Genomic DNA, 15,815 nt, shown 5'->3' with positions numbered 1-15,815 from the left:
ATCTGGAGGCCACATGGGCTTTGTCCCACACCCACAGCATCCAACGTGGGGACAAACAGGTGTGGGGGCGGGGCACGTCCTCTGTGCAGGCCGCCTACCTGTCACCTCTGCGGCACCAGGGACACCCCCCATTGTGGCCGCTTGTCCCCGATCACCGGGTTCCTCCCACGGGCATGTTTCCTCCGTTTCAGCCACTCCTGTTTACATATTTAAAACATTCACAGAACAACTGCTTTAGGGAAAAGTCAGACTGATGCAGCACAGTTTCCCCAAGGAGCCACCGCCTGCGATGTCTCCAATTACGGAGCCAAAAGTACCGGCCGAAATAGCGCGGGCTGGCCAAGCCCATTTTTTGTGTGTTTCTGGGCTCGTTTCTGCTGAGAAAATGAAGAATGTCACCGCTCACGACGCTGGCTGACGCTGTGCCAGCCAGATGCATTTCTGTTTACACACAAAATCTATTAAAATGTCCGGCTATTATTGTGGTGATGAATAGCGGTGATTCAAAGAACACAGAATGGACTGCGGCCGGATCAGAGTAACCATCGGGCTGTGCACGGAGCAGGAGGACCCAGAAGCCGGGGCCGCGCCACCTCTGGGTGAGGACCCTCCGTCCGTCCGCGTCCACACCTCCGTCTTGGGCATTGTCCATCGGAGGCTCCAGGTCGCCCCGCGGTCCACTCAGAACAGACCACAGGGTGTCGTGTGGTCGGGGTCCACCGCCGGCGGTGCTCCCCTCTCGGAGGCCGTGCTGCCGCGCCTCATCCTGACCGCCACTGCGCTTGTCCTCTGGCCCACTGTCGGGGCTCCAGCAGGACCCACCGTACACACACTGCAATCACGTCCTGGGTGGTGGACGGCAGCCCCCGGGCCGCGGCACACACGGCCCACAGCCCGGCACCCGTATCAGGAGGGACAAGGAAGGACTCTCCCTGGGAAAGGAGCAACCCCACATGCGGCCACCGGCTGAGCGTTTCCGCCGGCCAGTGCTCAGGGCGGGACAGGGAGCGTCCGCCTCATCCCAGGGAACGTTCCGGCTCCCTCCTCACCATGGTACCCCCGGCACGTGCTGCAGACGGTCCTCACGGGCTTCGCTACCTGCCCCACATGCAGGTGAAAACCCCGTGAGTCCATTCCGGGCACACCGTTCTCCTGCCCGTTCTGATGACCAGCGGTAAATCCGTGGCCTGAGAATGGCGGGCTGTCCGCTAAGTCCCTCCGCGGGACCCGCTGCATCTAAGGCAGGAGTCTCTTACGCTGTCCAAACTGGACTTGGGGTCACCTGACGGCCTCCTTGTCCCCTCCTGAGTTCCGATGCCAAACGCCCAGAGCCCCAGCCTTGCCTCCTGCCCCGTCTCTGTCCCTCTGCTCCGCTGACCTGCCCGGTGTGGACAGGAGGGAAGCATCGTCCTGCCTGGAGCCATGAGCCCCTGGAGGCCCGTTTCCCGAGGGCCCAGCTGCGGCTTCCTTTCCTGCACCCCAGCTCCCTGGGCAGGGGTTGAGGTGCGACACGGCCTGATGTGCCCTTGGGGTAACCAGATCCACACGGCACCCAAATTCCCCGTCTGCCACCGTCTCTGTTCCAGAGGCCTCCCCAGGAGGCACGGTGCCATCTGGACTGGGGACCAGGTCCGAGGACGCTTGGTGCACACAGGGCGTTTCTCTGAAACGGGGGAGGTGGGGACAGAGGTGGCTGGTGGCACGGGCACAGGAGGAAGCCGTGTCTGCCGAGATGGGTGCCCTGGGGGGCTGACCAGCCCTGCCCTCCGCATGCAGCGAGGGGAAACCGGGCGACGGGAGCTCGGCTGAGAGGGGGGACAGGGCAAATAGGCAGCCGCCAGAGGCCGGGAGGGTCCTCAGCGAACCGCAGACTCTGCCTGGGGCCCAGGACCCCTGCCTGGCAGGACGATGGTACACCCCCCACACCCCCGCCCCCCAGATCCTTAAAGATGGGTTCCTGCCTGTTCCCCAAGGAGACGCGCAAAGGCGGGTCAGAAGGCGGCGGGATTGTGGCCTCTGGTCAATAAAGCCCCACGCTGCCTCATTCGGGCTCAGAACCATTTTTCTTTATTGGTTTTCAGAGTGAGAAGTGGACGCAGCTGAGCCTCCGCGCTGTAATAAAGGCGTCTAACTGCTGGGACGGCTCATTCCAGAGAAGAGATGAACCTCACGCGCCCAAAGCCTCGGGGAGGCCCAGCTCCCGGCTGGCGTCCGGAAAATCCCGCCTCCGCGGCCCCTGGAAGCGCTGGGCTCATGCAACGGACTACAGTGTGTTCTTCCTGCTGGGACAAGCCCGCCGTGCCGGTGCCCAGGGGGTGGGCTGGCCTGAGCAGGGCATAGCAGGTGCGACGGACGGACGGACGGACGGCCAGGCGGTGGAGGGGAGGGGAGGCCTCCAGCTGGGATGAGAGTGAGGCCAGTAGGGTGGGTCCTGGAGGAAGTGACAACCGGCATCCGTGTCCCTGAAGACCAGAGGCTCAGAGAGGAGGAGCCCCTGGCGGCCTGAGCGTGAAGGGCGCTACGTTCCTGGCCACAGGCAAAGGGGGGACTCACACAACCGACAGAAAACCGGGACCTGGGACCCCAGGCACTACAGGGGCACCAGTGGCACCAGGGGCACAAAAGGCTACAGGGATCCTGGGGACCGATGGGCCCGGGGGGAGCCCCGACAGCACCAGGGGGCCAGCTTCAGGAAGAGGGGAGCCCGGAGCCTGAGCTTGGCTGTACTCTGGGAGGGAACCGCGGGCTGGGGGGGGGGCCAGGAAGGGGGCACACACTGTGCCAAGCGGGGCCACACAGGTTGGCTGCCAACGGCCTCTCACGGCTCACTGGGGACCGGCCGCCCGGGGGGTGCGTGTCACCTGCCAGGACACCTGCGGGCTTCCCTCCAGGGTATCAGCCACCACCCTCCCCACTTGGGAGCCTCAAAGCTGCTCTGCCCCTGCCTCCCTTTGTCCCCCGAAAAGAGCCCCCTGGCCCCTCTGACCTCTGATGGCTGCTGCAGTGTGGCTCAGCGCCTGCTGAGTGTGTCGGGAAGTGGTCACAGCATCTCCGGGTGCAATCAGGCCGGAAATGACGCATCCATCCTGACATCCCAGTGCCCTCACCCTTCCCTGAGTCACACCATCTGTCACCGAGTCCCCTCAAGTGCACTGCAGACCATACTGTCCCCCGTTCCTGCTGAGACCAGGTGTCTCATCAGTAACCTGGTGGGTTGACCTAAACTCCACAGCCTCAGCCAGCCTCGGAAGGGCAAAGCTCGCCCTGTCGCTCCTGAAGTCACTCCCTGCACGGCTCCCGGGCCTCTGCCTCAGTCACCCTGGTGACACTCAGCCCCTGAATGCCTCAGGAGCCGGCCTCTCGGGAGCTGGCCCTGGGACAGGTCCTGTGTGGACCCCTCTTTGCTGACTGTCCTCTGGCTGACTCAGCTCAGCCGTCGCCTCCCTGGGAAGCTGCGCGCAAAGACCCAGGCGAGGCCCGGGAGGCAGGCTTCCGCCTGTCGTCCTGACTCACTGAACCTCCGCAGTGGCGGCCACAGGCCCACACACGACACGGCCTCAAGAATCTGTGAGGAGCGAATCCACGTGGCGGACACACAGGGTCAGGCCCAGGGCTCCCGGAAAGCCCCGTGTCGAACCCTGGAAGCTCCTCAGGACTTTCACTCCCCGATGTCGCAGGCACCTGGGGTTTACCCGCCAGCTCTTTCCGGAAGCTTCCAGCTGGGCCGCTTTCCCCTGGAGAAGCCCCTCTGTGCAGACCCGCACATGGTGTCCATCGGGACACCCCTCATCGTCCTGGAGCATGTTGTCCCCGGCTCCGACGATGGCAGAGCGAAGAGCCGGGCCGCTTGTGCCAGGGTGTGTCCTCCCGTCCCTCGGGTGTGTGGCTCCTCCAGTGACGCTCTGGGCCCTGGGAGACGTGGCTTGGCTGCTGCTGGGTCCAGAAGCCAGCGGCACTGTGACGTCGGGGTCCTTGCTTGTGGCCTATTTTTCCGTCTGAGTTTTTAGAATGTTTTCGTCTCCGGTAGCCTTTAGTCACTCATTTCCGGCCCGTGGGGCTTCGCTCACACGGAGAACCCGCGTCTTTGAGTCCTGGCTGTTCTTCTAGAAAACACTCCGATCATTTCTCGTTTTTCTCTATTTTTGGATCTTATATTCTTCAGGCCTCCCAAACTGATCTCCTCATCTATTTGTTTCCCTTCCCTGTTTCCTACTTGTTTTTAAAAAAATTCCCCTCTCTGGCTTTCTGAGAGGTTTCCTCAATTCTATGACCCACACGTTTTACTGGATTTTTTACAAATTCTGTTACACACACACACGCACTCCTGCACGCGTGTAACAGGCAGGCAAATACGTGTGTGCACATGCACACACCTCCCAAAATGCTGCGAGTCACTGCGTGTTGCAGTCAGCGGCTGCCGTGTAACACGCAGTCCCCAGCTCGGTGTTTTGAACAACCGTGATGCGTCAGCTGTCACTTTGCTGCCTTTCCTTCTGCTGCTGCACCAGTTACCCTGTTTCCTCTGAATTTCTGGCCCTTTTCCCGCACTTTGTTCCTGCTGTGTCCTCCCCTCAGTGGCCCTGTGCCGTCCCCGGTGAGGACGGAGGCACTGAAGCACCGACAGGTAGGTGGTGGCTCTGCAGAACGGCCTCTGGCCCCAACTCACAGCACCCCGGGTCCTGCTTCGGGCTTCTAAGTCCGTGGGTGGGACAGGGTCCCCTGGAATTCATGTCCACCTGGAACCTCGGAGTGGCCTTGTTTGGAAACAGGGTCTCTTAAGATGTAATTAGCGAAGGGCCTGATGGTGACATTACCCGTGATTTAGGGTGTGCCCCACGTTCACAGGCTGGTGTTTCTAGGAGGAACCGGAGGGGGTCTGGCACCCGGGGGACAGACACGTGATGGCAGACCACCAGGGGCCACCAGGGTCTGCGGGCAGACAGACACCAGAGGCAGGGAGGCCCCTACAGGCTGGGGACGGGGCGAGGCTGTGTCCACACCTTCACCTCGGACGTCTGGCCCCCAGACAGGCAGGAGTGAAGCCCTGTCGCTGCAGGACACCCCATGTGTGGCCACCTGCTTCAGCAGCCGTAGGAAACTATACAGTAAGCTTCCCAGAAAAACCCTGCGCACGCCAGCCCGACTGAGCCCTCAGGGCACTGGGGGGTCTCACGACTCAGGACTGGGTTTTCCCTGGGCCTCCCGGTTTTCAGGAAGCCCCTCCACATGCAGTGTCCCCGGCCACTCAGGTCTGGCTCCTCTCCAGCCTGAGCCTCCCGTGGGTGGGGACTCGGGTCTGTCCCGCAGCCTCTCCACTGGCCCCGCTGTTTCTGCCTCGCCTCCAGTCCACACTCGGGGTGCCTGCACCCCACCTCCTGAGCATCGGGGTCAGAGGGCAGCATTAGCAGCTCCCCAGGGGCCCGGCTCTGCCTGGTCTGCCAAGTGCATCACTTCCAGCATCCAGGACCACGGTGCTGGCATCTCCTGTCCTCACTGTGCTCATGGAATGTGCCCTGTCCCCCGTCCCCTTCTCATGTCCCTGTCACTTTTCAGGGGCTTCCAGATGGCAGAAGTGGGCAGCACGGGTGCTCCATTGTTTTTAACTGGGAGCCTGGAGCAAGCAAGGGCCCCTGTGAGGGTCTGAGCATCTGGGAGCGGGGCCCCCGCTCCTCCTGGCACGTCCGGCCCCCGGCGCCTGCCCGGCAGCGGGAAGCACTCCTGAGCCCTGGCCCGTCTTCCTGACGGATCGCTCAGTGGGGCCACATCCAACACACACTAGGCCCTCGGGTGGCACGTTTTGGATCTGAGAACGTAGAGACCTCCTGGTGGCTGCTGGTTTCCTGCTCCTGAGAGCAGGGGCCACCCTCCAAGTCAACAGCTGACTTATGACAAAACAGGGGATGGGCAGGAGCTGGCCAGGCTGCCGAGCGGCAGGCAGACCCGGGCGCCCCCTCCCGGTGTCCAACAGAGACCCCAGGACAGCCCCGTCCCCACTTTGCTGCGCTGCCCCCAGGGTCCCCGGGGCCTGGTGGAACTTGGACAACGGTGCCCATGCGACCACAGGCGGCTGCCGTTGTGCATCGGCTCCGAGTCTGTGCTTTTGGTGCAGGGAGTCCGTGACATCCAGCTCCTGTGCAGAAAAGCACCGACTCCCCAGGGACACCTGTCTCCCACGGCGGGGTCCTCGTGCGGCAAGGAGCTCACAGCTAACTGGAAAAATGAAGCTCAAAGCAGCCGGCTGATTCCGGTTTAGGACATGGCATGGCAGCTCACTGTCGGGCACCTCGCAACCCACAAACATCACACAACGCGGGAGGGTATGCTCTGATCAGAATGTTCTGGAATGCCACCAGCACACACGCACAGTGCTGACATCTGCGAGGGAAGCGGCAAGTCTTCGGGGGGACGTCCTGCTCCCGCTTCGGCCCCAGCTGCCTCCCCCCTTCCCCCTCAATGAGCCCTGCTGCTAGGGGCAGGGTCCCCGGGCCGGGCGACAGGTGGCTGTCGGCTGCCAGCCTGTATCCCGGGGCAGAAGCCCCTGTGGGGTGCCAAGCAGGGGACAATGCTGTGGACCTTGGGGAGAGCCTGCAATGTCCACCCGGGTCTCACTGCCCAATGCAGACTAAGGTCCCCAGAGTAGAGACATAGCGAGGTCGCCGGAAAACCAAGAGGGACGCCGGGGCCTCCCGAGACCCCTGGCCGGGGCCCACGTCACACTGCCACCTCCCTGGGTCTCACACTGACCGCACATGCGGCTCACTGATGGCACTCAGCCTCTGACACAGGATGCGCTCCGATATTTATATTCTGTTTCTTCTTCCTTCTTTTAAATGCTGGTCATGAACCACTGAATTAATTTGACGGCCCACTAACGGGGTGACAGCCTGCACTTGGAACAGCACGGTCTAGGAACACAGGCATCAGCGTGTGTCTGGGGCTGCACTCAGGTCACCAGTTTATCACACGTCTCTACGGGGTCCCGGGTACAGGAGGGGGGTCGCGGGACACTGGGGCCCAGCGCCTGCCCTGGAGAGGCTCACAGTTTCACGGGGACAAGGAAGTGGGTGGCCACAACCCACACGGAGAAGGGTGACGGCCACCTGCAGTCGTGGCTGTGGCTGAGGGGGTGCTGGGCTGAGCACGTGGCAGCTGGCATGGAATTAACAGCCATGTGGCCAAGCGATCGTAAGGACTCTTAAAGCCCATCTCACAGAAAACCAATTTGCGGCAAGACGAAGCCCTGCAGCGCTAACCCACCAGCTACGAGAGCCGAGATGCACTCGTGGAAGTGGGGTTCCACGCTCCGGTCACACGGTGTTTGGGTCAAAAGCTCCACGAAGCTTTTAAGAAAGCTTTGAAAACACGTCGCCGCAGGCCAGGGATTTTGTTGGAGCCACAGGCCCCTCTGCAGGTGCTTGGGAACCACTGAGCCACCTAATCCCCTAGCATCCTCGCACGGCCGCTCAGCGGGACCCACAACCCAGCGTAGGACAGAGGTCTCCCAGCAACGCCGCGTTCGCTTGTCCAAGTGCGAGCAGTGTCCCCTTCGGGGAGTCCAGGGCCCTGAGAGTGAGCACCTGTCCTGGCTTGCCCAGGTGTGGCAGGTGTGCCTCCGGTACCTGCACCAGCAGGTGCAGCTGTCTGTGCACCAGCACGGCCGGTCTACGTGTAAGACAGGGCCGGTCAGAGAACCTGTGCGCAGAGCTGAAGGGCCAGCTGCCGAGACGCGGACCCAGCAGGCTGAAACCTCAGCTCCCGGGTGCGCTGACCACCGGCCATCAGCGGCCCCTCTGCCTCCCCGAGCCGCAGTTTTCACGGTGGTCAGCCTGAGGTGACGGTGCTGAGCTCCCGGCCGTCAGCCTCAGCGAGGGTCTCTGAGCGAATGAACTGAGGCGTGTGCTGTCGAGAGGGGAGCTGGGCCTGCTGACGGGGCCGCGGGATGGGGCACTTGGCGCCCAGCCCTTTGCACGCAGCCGTCCCTCAGGGCGTTCGAGGGGCAGGGGGCACAGGGAGCCGGGAAGGGCTCGGGGTCTGATGAGAGGGGAGCCGCGATTCACCGTGACACGGCCAGCGTCTCCTCGGTCAGGCCTGTTCCCAGAGCCACACTGGAGCCTGCAGGGCAGCCAGACCCCCAAGCCCACCGCAGTGGCCGGGCCGTCTGCAGCCCCCCCACCAAAGCCTCACTACCTCCAGGCGTTCACTCAAAGGTCCCCTTGTCCCCGGGGTCTCCTGCACTAGGCCTGCCCTGGGCCCTGCTGGGCACCCCTCACTGAGCCCTGGGTCCCACGGGTCCGGGGACAGTGTCCCCAGCAGCCCAGCAGCACGCAGACGGGAGCCCCAGACAGATTAGTTCCTGGAGGCGCAGGCACACCGTGGAGCGGGCAGGCAGGTGGCAGGTGACGAGAGGGCAGGTCCCAGCATACCTCGCAGGTGTGGCGACAGAAGTGCTGGCCCCGTGTGGGACACGGACAAACAAGCTTGGCCGGTGGCTCCGACAGGCACTCGGGGCGCAGCCGGCACAGCTCAGTGCACGGTGGCTGGCTGCAGCCTGGCTCCCACGCCAGTCAGACACCGTGCTGCGGCCGGAGCTCCGAGGCCTGGCCGCCCTCAGGCCAAGCTGCCCAAATTCCCACAAACACGAGAGGCCTCCGGGAAAAGAAAATCCAAGGTCAGGCTGGGCTGCATCTGCGGCCGGCGTCACAACGAGCAGCTCTGTTCTCACCCTGCGCCCCGGAGGCCGGAGTTCTGCTCAGCCCTGACGTGCCTGCCTGGCCAAAGGGCCAGGACTCCCAGGCCCTCCTGTGGCAGCCACGCCAAACTGGCCACATGAACGGCCCACGTGAGTCCTCGCCCAGAGGCTGCCGGGCGCAAGGAGGGCGGACGTTCCCGTGGGGCCACCCGAGGGGCCGCGGCCCCCAGCTCCCCGGAGAGACGCTTCCACAAGGGCCCCAGGCCCCCGACTGCTCCTGAGGCATCGAGGCGGGAATCACGGCCAGGAGGCCACGGCCCTCTTGGGGTCTCTGCTATAAATGGCCACCACGCGGTACACGGGGCAAGAGGCGACCTGGGCGAGCGCCGCCAGCCCTCCCGAGGCCTTTCCCTTTAAAGGTCCTTTCGCCTCAGGGGAGATATCTGAGGCCCATCTGCGGGGTTCTAGCGTTTCCCCAGAAACAAGACAACTTCCATCCACCACCAGTCTGTGCGTGGGCACAGATGTAGCTTCTGGGCTGACAAGTGTGGGGGCGGTTCTGTCCAGCCGCTCGGCGCCCATGCACACTCAGTGACCATCTGACGGGCCAAGGACGGCCGGGGTCAGGCCGACCTAGCCCCAGGGGGCCGGGTGGAGGTTTAGGAGGAGGAGGGGGCCGGGGGCCTCTCTGCATAAGGACGCCAGCCTCCTCTGTCCCCGTCCCTGCTGGTGTGAGGTCCCCTCCCCTGGCGCGCTCCAGGGCCGAGGCCTGGCCCCCTTTCCAGCCCCCACGGCCAAGGCGGCCACGTACATACCGTGGTGGTCTTTATCCGCCCGCCGGGCTGCGTGCACGTCCAGCCTGACCGGTTGATCAATAAGTCACAGCCTTCTCCCTCCAGACAAGGAAGCATGTCACACCACTGCTTCGTTTTGATGATCCGTGCTGTGGGGGAAAAGAGAGCCCATCAGTCTCGGCTCGCCCAGGGCACAGACGGCACCCAGCGCACCCGGTCCCAGCACTGGGTGTTGGCGGGGGGCATCGGAAGGGGAGGCCTGGGGTCAGTCAGGGTGGCCTGGCCTCCCGGTCGCCCACAGTCAACCAGGGGGACGGGGAGGAAGAGGCCCCAGGAGCTTAGAAGAAACCGCAATTTGTGCTCCTGCGTGTCCCCCAGCCACCCCCAGGCACATGGTCGGAGGAGCGTGCCACCAGCTCCCTGGTGCAGGGGAGGCCTGGGACCCAACAGCACTGCCTGTCCAGGGAGCCAAGAGCAGGAACTCGGCTGCCCCAGCTGCCAGGCACGGAACGCACGAAGCCCGGGGGGTGACAGGCCCAGCTCAGCGAGGCTACCACGGAGGCCCGTGTCCCCTGAACAGGACACACAGAGCAGGGGCCGCCCAGCGAAGGCAGAACACAGGGCCTGACACCCGCACTGTGCTGGCTGGACGTGCTGTGACGTGGCCGGCTCCAGGAGCTGGCGGGCTGGCTAGCGGCCGGCGGGCCTGGGTTCAAATCCGGCACCACCGAGCGCCGCCCAGGGGCACTCAGGCCGGGGTACTGGCCCTGTGGGCTCGGTCCTCCCGGGGGCTGAGGAGAAGGTGCAGACCGAGTACCTGGCACAGGGTTCAGCTGGTCAGTGGTCACAGACACGTCACTCACGGTCGGGTGAGGACAGCAGGCACTCATGGTCACTCGGACTGTGGGGGAGGGGCTCATGGACCAACACCTGGGGAGACCACCCTCCCCCGCGCCCCACGGGCCACCCTCCCACGGGCCACCCTCCCCCGCGCCGACGGGCCACCCTCCCCCGTGTCCCACAGAGTGGGGCTGTGTCCCTCTGTCTCACTGTGGCCCCACTCCTGCTCTAGGCCTCACTCAACGTGGCTCCACGCCCTCAGCCGAGGCTGCCCTGCCGCACTGCACCTGCCGTCTGTTCCATGTGGTTCCCGTTCACGCCCAAAGCCCACGTGGGGACGGCTGACCCCTCCTGCTCTGTCACACACTCAGCTCTGAGCTGGGAGAGGTGCGGCAGGGGACACGCGGACGCAATGTCATGGGGAGACAGGCCTGTGAACATGACGTGACACCGTGTGACATGGTGCCGAAGGAGGAGGGGAGGGGGCACGGGTCCTGACCAAGCTACAGCCATGGCGCCTGGCCACACACGTGTGCATACATGTACACACACGTGCACACACTTGTGGTCCTTTGGTGGGCTGGCCTGGCACGCAGCTGCCAGGTGGACACATTCCCAGGACCGCAGCCCCTGTCCCCCACGCGGCGGTGGCCTGGGCATGCCGGTGCCAGCCCTGCAGAGGGCACTGCAGGCCAGCGCTGAGCACACACTGCCTTTTGTTTCCCGAGGGAGCTTGGCTCACGCAGCCCGGGCCCACTTCCTGTTGGAGGCGGTCAGAGGCCCGTGCCGGGCCACCACGTCCCAGGGACAAAAGGGCCTTTCATGGCCACGTCACAACTTCATCTCCTCTGGCCCCTGACAGTGTGGCAGCTCTTGGCCTGGGGACAGCGTCCCCCAAGGGCTGACGGTGCTGAGGACGCCTGAGTGACGGTGGCTGACAGCTGGGACAGTGGTCACAGCTTGTTCACATGTCACAACCATGGTCACTCCTTGGCCTAGTGACTGTCCCCAGGCCCAACGGAGAACAGGTTTGTCCAGACTGGGTCTCAGGGCCGGAAACGGACCAGCTCAGCCCACCCGAGCCTCTGAGAGGACGCCGCAGCCCTGGGAGCCCGCCTGTCCCGGCCTTGGGGTGGCAGCCCCCACCCCCTCCCTGTCTCCCTCCAGCTCACACACGCACACCCCCACAGTGTGCAGCTACAGGGTACTGGCGGTGGGTTCTTTGGTGTCCAGGTACAGCCTCCTCTGGGGTCCCCTCACTGTGGGCCCAGCTCAGAGACACAGGGACCTGGACGCAGGCGTGTGCAGTGACCACGGGCGTGGGGTAGCGTTGGATATCATTCCCCACTGTCAGACGGCCTCACCCACCCCCAAACCTAAGGAACTGGACAGCCGGCAGACCCTGAGGAGCCCCGGAGTCTGGTCTGGCTTCCACAACACCAAGTGCAGTGGCAGACACGCTGCCGGCCTCGTCTGGACAGAGGGACGGGGACGAGTGGCGGTGAACCCCCCCCCAACCCCCTGGGGAGTGTGGAGACCGTGCTGCTCGCTCGATGCCCAGGCCCCTCGCGGCTCGTAAACAGCACGGCTCCCTTGGTAACAAACGGCTTCTTAATTTCCACATAAACCTGCTCACTTTATCAACAGCATGGAAAACGAACCCTGCAGAACAAAGCCAGCCGGGATTCCAGGACAAGCTCTGGCCACGTTCTCCGCCGGCATCAAAAGGGACCGTGTCCATCTGAGACGGGGAGCGACCCTCTCCAGTAGCGTCTGGTCCAGCAGGATGTGTCCCCAGACTCTCCCAGGTACGGCTGGTGACAGAGGGTCAGGTGACACTGGGGACAGGGGACTGCCATGTCACACACACGTATACATGCTAATTGTACACGCACATCCATCCCCACACACGACAGGCGCACACTGACTCAGCGTCATATGTGAGAGGCCCACGGGCCCTGGACGTTCACCTTCCCGCTCCATGGGGGGGGGCGTTAAGGCCCCTGCGGGCGGGGGTGCCAGCTCAGGCAGGAGTCCCGTGGGGCTGGGAGGTCAGGGGGCACCCTGGTAGCCCCCACAAGCTGTCCTTAGGTCTAGTCCCAACATGGGTGCTCACAGCTGGGCCCTTAGGCCTCAGTCTCCCCATCTGTCAGCTGGGGTGACCACGTCTATATGGGGGGCTTTGCAAGGACTGAGTCGGTGTAACGCAGACCCGATGCCTGGCCAAGCGGAAGCCCTGCTGCGTCACTGTGCAGTGTCTCGTGCTCATGTACCGGGTCGGCAAAACCCTGAAGCTCACCCAGCGAGAGGCCGCTGCCACCCAAGGGCTGACCGATGGGGCAGGCCACAGGCACCCTGCTGACGGCATCTGGGGGACAGAACTGCGTCCTGGAGCTCCATGAGCCGCCCGCCTGGCGCCAGAGGCTGCAGCTAACGGCTCTGGGCGGCTCCCACCTGGGGCTGAAGGACACGTGCCCCCTTCTGACTGACCCGCTGGGAACATGCCACTCCCACAGCCCCTGCAGACCCCACAAGGGCTTCCAACGTTAAAACAGACCTAGATGATACAGGTACGGACACAGTACGTTCTAAAGCTTCTAGATGCTCATACGTTCTACTTAATTCCAGTAACTACAGTCCACGCTGCATGTCTGGGTTCCCAGGGTGGGTGTGCGACGCGCCTCACCATTTACAGGATTCATTCCATTCCTCCAACCTTCCCCCGTGTCCGGCTGAGGCCGACTCCTCTTTGGAGAACTGGGTAAATAAAATCGCCTCCAATGGCCCCAAAATATGCTTCGGATCTTTGCAGTGGGCACAGTCCCCGCCAGCAAGGACAAGGGCTGACAGCCAGGTGTGGGGTGTGAGCCTGCAGCCCGGCCCGGGTCACAGGAGCCACGGCTCCTGACCTGCTTCCAGACGCCCAGCTAAGAGCTCGGCACAGACCCTCACGGCAGCCGGGACAGAGCACGGGGCCCCTGGGGGGAGGGCAGGAGCCCAGAGACCCCTGCAGCCAGGTCAGGAGCTGCTCTGGGGGGAGGGGCCCCGCCCCGAGGACGGCCGCCCAGGGTCAAGGGTGCGTCGGGAGAAAGGCAGCTCCAGGGGCCGGGCTGCCGTCAAGGGCTGAGCAGAGGCTCCACGGCCGAGCTGGGTGTGAGCCCACGCCCGGCCCAGCCTCAGCTCTGAGCCCCACCTGGGGGCACCTGGACATTAGCCGGGCACCAGGAGGGAAGGACCAGTGGCCAGTGGACCCTGTGGGGGGGTTTGGCTGGGTTGAGCCAGAGGAGGCGTGAGATGAACTGTGATGCCGGCAGGGGACGTAGCATAAGCTGAAGCAGCCACACCTGGATCCTAAGTCCCTTACATGAGAGCACCTGCTCCAGGTGACAACGTACAGCTCGCTGTGCTGGGCCCACGGCCACGCACTGAAGGGGGCCCACAGGGCGCTGGGGGGCAGGGCAGGCTGTCACCGCTACACAGGTCCCGTCAGGCCAGCGGAGGGCGGCGCCAATGAAGAACCCCACCTAGCCTTCCGGAATCTCCTCGGACGCTCCTGGCTCTGCTCCCAGGGTCGGGGAACCTGACAGGGGGCCGCATGTGTGGTCACGCCCCCGTCTGCTCTGGCGGGTTCTGTCATCCCACCCCCCACCCTCACTCAGGACGGGTGTGACCGCAGTGACAAACATCGACGAGATCCATCCTGTGGAAAGACGTCCGCAGACCCTATCCCACCCTCAGGCAGAGCAGGGAGGACGCTGCCCCTCAGACCAGGGTGGAGAGGGGCCCGTGAGCTGGACCCCACACTCGCCTCCAGGCGCCTGACTGGCCTCGATCCTGGGGTGGCCCCTGTGCTGTCCTGGCTGGGGGGCCTGGGACTCGGGGTGTTCTCAGGAGCAGCCTGCCTCTTCCCGGAGGGGGCTGCACAGGGGGACCGGCTCTGTGCTCCCTGAACTGCTCCGGGTCCCCTCCTTGGTCATTTGAGGCAGGCAGTGCTTGGCGAGACGGCCTGGAACCCCAACATGTCTCTGATCACAGCCTCGTGTCCTCCCGCAGGCGAACGTGGTCGGCACATTTTCTGGAGGCCCCCCAGGTATTCTGAACACCCCCAGGGCCAGTGCAGGAGCCCACATCCTCCAGTGCCGGGCACCTCTGGCCCTGATTAACTCATCGGGGAGGCGAGTGGGATGGGGGTGGGCACAGCCTGGCCTCCAGGACCCCTGAGCCCAAATGCCCTGTCAACCCCTGTCTCTCAGGAAGAGGGTCGTGGTCACCCACTCAGGTTGTGCAGCGAGGGCACGTCCAGCTTGAGGACAGACCTGTCTGTGCTCTGAGTCTGTCAGTCCCAGAACGGGCTGCGTTATGGAAAGCGCTGGCTCCTAAGTGTCCACAGGGCAGTGGGGTCCCTGGACCAGCCAGGAGGGCTTCCTGGAAGAGGCGAGGTTTGAAGGGAGAAGCGAGAGGCCACACTGCAGGCAGCGGGAGGGGCGTGGGGTGACCTGGGGCAGGTGGGGCTCGCCGCCGTGAGGCCGGGGCACTGCAGGGGCGAGGAGGGGCCGTGCTGTGTTCTGGGGGCTGCAGGGAGGCCCATGGAATGGAGGCGGCCACTGGGGTGCAGACAACAGGCTGGACGACCAGGGCCCAGAGCGTCTGGGCAGGGGTGCATGTCCTGGAAATCCACGGTCCTCTGGGCCCAGCAGGGAGCTGAGCAAGGGTCCGGGGCTCAGCCTCCATCGGCCACACATGGTCCCCAGGCCCACGCGACCCACCCAGACCCTCAGGCAGCACTTGGTGGACTCTGGACCCCACTCAAGCTGGGCTGAGGGGTTCTAGTATATTCAGATGCATCTGGTCAAGGGGTCTGCCTGCCCGGGGTCATTCCCTGAGCAGGCGGGGTGGAGGTGGGGGGGGACTGGCCCGGGAGCCCCGGCTGGGAGCTGCCCCCTTGTCAGGGACCAGGGCTTCCGTTCGGGCAGCCTCCGCAGACCGCCAGCCTGAGGGCAAGCGCGCTGATGTGGCATCTGCATTGCAAGGGGGGGTGGGGGTGGGCACCTCCGCGCCACTGTCAGGTGAGTCCGAGTCTCACGAAGGAGACGGGACAACAGAGAGATGAGGGTGGAGGTGTCGTCCTGCCACGGGCGGTGCCTGGAGGGAGAGCAGCTCTCTGGGGGACAGTAGCCTGATGGGACAGTCTGCAGGGCACGCGATGCCTGTCCTGGTCCCGGACAGGCTCTGAGATGCAGGCTCTGAGCACACAGGAGGCTGGCAGGACACAGGCTGGGGGGTCACACCCCAGACCGGCCCTTCAGTTAGGAGAGCGGAGGCCCTCAGCCGATCACAGACAGGCTGCCCCCACCCTGGGAGTCCGGGGGGAGGGGGCCAGGCCATTCGTGTCTCCAAAGCACAGCCAGGAGGCTCCCCGTAGGCTCCGGGAGGGAGAGCCAGCGTGCAATCAGCTCAGACTGGGCCGAACAACAAGGCCACGTCTACCGCCT

The 15,815-nt window shown here is 64.3% G+C and overlaps 1 long non-coding RNA gene across 1 annotated transcript; it reads left to right on the top strand.

The window, feature by feature from the left end:
• Positions 1-11,275: 11,275 nt before the first annotated feature.
• Positions 11,276-15,190, top strand: LOC109387634 (uncharacterized). The gene is made up of 3 exons (XR_002125054.1): positions 11,276-11,351; positions 11,971-12,131; positions 12,513-15,190. It is a non-coding gene; the product is annotated as an uncharacterized LOC109387634 (long non-coding RNA).
• The last annotated feature ends 625 nt before the right edge of the window (positions 15,191-15,815 follow it).

This window comes from Hipposideros armiger, unplaced genomic scaffold, assembly GCF_001890085.2.
Source record: "Hipposideros armiger isolate ML-2016 unplaced genomic scaffold, ASM189008v1 scaffold_164, whole genome shotgun sequence".
In the NCBI taxonomy this organism is placed as follows: domain Eukaryota; kingdom Metazoa; phylum Chordata; class Mammalia; order Chiroptera; family Hipposideridae; genus Hipposideros; species Hipposideros armiger.
The sequence above is the reverse complement of the archived record's forward strand: the minus strand, read 5'-3'. Positions and strand labels throughout refer to the sequence as shown.